The following is a 3,021-nucleotide window of genomic DNA, read 5'->3' as shown; positions in this document are numbered from 1 at the left end:
TCAAGCCTAATTTTTATGCTCTTAAGTGTTATAGATTTCATTGAGTAGGTGTGCTTATTTTTTTTTTTTTCTTACCGGACTGCAGTAGGTTTAATAGTGGCCCCAAAAGATATGTCCAAGTTGTAACCCCCGGAACGTGCAAAGGTGACCTTCTTTGGAAAAAAGATCTTTGCACATGTAACTGTGGATCTTGAGATGAGATCGCCTTGGATTTAGGGTGGGCCCTACATCCTCCTTATAAAAAGAGGAGAGAAGACCACGTGAAGACAGAGGCAGAGATTCAAGTCCTGCGAGCCACAAGCCATTGACACCAGGCGGTACCAGCAGCCACTAGAAGCAGGGAACGGATTCTCCCTCAGAGCCTCCACACTTCTGGCTTCCAGCACCGTGAACGTAAGTTTATGCTGCTGCAAGCCACCATTTGTGGTGATTTGTTACAGAGGCCCTAGGACACAAATGCACCAAGCAATAGGTGTTTTCCCACAAGCTTCCTTATACTGTCATGGTATCAGAAACTCAACAGGTTGGAGCTTGTGTCAGAGTTGAGAGAGCAGCTCTCCTGGGGGGAGGGGAACAAATCCCCTAGAACCATCCCAGGATGGTGTAGGACACAAGCCACCCAGCAGGCCTGTCCTCCTCTCCCAGCACTGGAGCCAGAGGGCAGATGTCAGGAGTTTCTATAACCTGGGTGCCTCAGTTTACCCATCACTGCAACTCAGCACAGAACTCCATCTGCTAGGGCTTATTCTGCCCTTATAAAAGCAGCAGATAGCCAGAGGCCAAGCAGTGCTGCTTCTGCCTTCTTGCCACAGAGCGGGCCAGCCGTGCTTCTCCGCCCTGCAGTCAACCATTAGTTCTGTGGATGTCCTGGAGCCAGCGCAGCACGTCTGACAAGCCAGTGCCTTTCCGGGCACTGATTTCTACGTGGTGATATTCTGCTTGGCACAAGCAATGAGGTCCGGGAGCCTCATTAACGACTTCCTCTCTTCTATGGTCATGTAACAGGGCAGGTCAATTTTATTGAAGAGAATCAGAATCGATGCTTCTTCAAGTTGTTCTGCCGAAAGGAGACCCAGGAGCTGTGCACAGGACGCAGAGAGCTCGGTGGGGTTAGAGGCGTCCACCATGAACAGGAGAGAATTACAGTTTCCATAGTAACTGGACCAGATGGGGCCCATGCACCACCCCCCAGCTCCCGGATGGTGATCTTTCTCTGAGCCACAATGTCCGTTAGGTTTTGTCCGCGACGTGGGCCACGTCGGGGGAGGATCGCCCAGGTCGCCCTTCCCATCCTGGGAGCTCAGCTGTGTAAGGCAGTCAAGGTCTCCACAGTGAGGTGGATGGACCTAGAGACTGTCATACAGAGTGAAGTAAGTCAGAAAGAGACAAACAAATACCGTATGCTAACACATATATATGGAATCTAAGAAACAAACAAACAAAAGTTCTGAAGAACCTAGTGGCAGGGCAGGAATAAAGACGCAGAAGTAGTGAATGGACCTGAGGACACGGGGAGGGGGAAGGGTAAGCTGAGATGAAATGAGAGAGTGGCATGGACATATACACACTACCAAATGTAAAATCGATAGCTAGTGGGAAGCAGCCGCATAGCACAGGGAGATCAGCTCAGTGCTTTGTGACCACCTAGAGGGGTGGGAGGGAGACGCAAGAGGGAGGGGATATGGGGATACATGTATACGTAGTGCTGATTCACTTTGTTATAAAGCAGAAACTAACACACCATTGTAAAGCAATTATACTCCAGTAAAGGTGTTACAAAAAACAAAAGGCCTCCGAGCGGGGCCAGGGAGGGAGCACTGGCGGACCCCGCCCCGGGCGCCCCCACCCTGCTCACCGCCAGCGCCCCCCGGATCCCCATCCCCCCTACCCGGCACGGAAGGATCCTCCGCAAGCGATTCACCAACAGCGTCTTCCCCAGGCCCGTGGCACCGAGCCTGCTTATTTTTTTATAATATCCTCTCCAAGGGATTTTGAAGTTCTGCTGCTATTTTAATGGAAATATTTTTAATGAATTTCTTTCATTTTATACATGCATGATGGTTGGTTTTAAAATGTCACACCAATCAAAGAAAATGAATATTCCTAGAATTACGTTGTTAATAATTCATTAGTTTACAATAATGTATATTGTAAAACAAGAAGAAAAACAGAAGCAAAGATTAAACTTTACAGAATGAAAAACAGCCTCTTGCCTCACCAGCTCCCAGTCCAGAACCACTGTCATGTCCCTTTTCAATGTTTGGGTTCTTAGTTTTTCTGGTACTTTCCACCATAACTTTAAGTAATAGGCTTTTGGCTTTGTTTCTTGGCTTACCAACGTTAGACACTACCACACATTACCTCCTGCTTTAAGGGTGATATAATTCGGCCTTCTGTTTCATGTGGGTACCTGAGAGCTGGTTCATCTACTGGTGAACGCCCGCTGCTTATAACACTGACTCTGGTGGTGATTATGGCCGGCATAGCACGTCTTGCTGGGATATTCTGAGGGACCATTCCTCTGGGTGTTGCGGCTTCATTTCTTCCTGGGATCACTGGCTACCTAGAGCACCAGCTCTCCTGTGTCCTCTACTTGTTCGTTCTCATTGTTTTAGCCCAGGTGAAAATTCTACTGCCCCTACAAAGACTAACACAAATGATGATCCTTTCCATCACCCCTGGGCACCCTCCTGCTCTCTTTATTGACTGGATTTTCAATTTTGAGCATTCCCAAAGCCACTGGCCAATCAACCCTTGCAGTGTATTGGGCTATGATGCCCTTCAGTCTTGTGTCTCTGTCATTCCAATCCTGTTTGATTTCTCTATTTCAGAAACTTCTTAAGATTACCTAGTATGCTAGGAAGATTATTTTCTAGCAGTTCAGTTAATGAGTTTTCCTTTTAAATATATAGGTATTTTTTTCTTCATTCCAAGGTATTTGAGGAGGGAAGGGAATAGATGCATCTACACCCAGACAGCCATCTTAATCCAATCTTAAATAATATTTTAATATTTTTTCCC

At 47.1% G+C, this 3,021-nt stretch overlaps 1 pseudogene; it reads right to left on the bottom strand.

Annotated features, from left to right (window-relative positions):
• Nucleotides 1-843: 843 nt before the first annotated feature.
• Nucleotides 844-2,484, bottom strand: LOC102986571 (ADP-ribosylation factor-like protein 16; annotated as a pseudogene).
• Between the last annotated feature and the right edge of the window lie 537 nt (nucleotides 2,485-3,021).

This window comes from Physeter macrocephalus, chromosome 8, assembly GCF_002837175.3.
Source record: "Physeter macrocephalus isolate SW-GA chromosome 8, ASM283717v5, whole genome shotgun sequence".
Taxonomy (NCBI): Eukaryota; Metazoa; Chordata; class Mammalia; order Artiodactyla; family Physeteridae; genus Physeter; species Physeter macrocephalus.
This window is presented reverse-complemented; position numbering and strand designations above follow the sequence as displayed.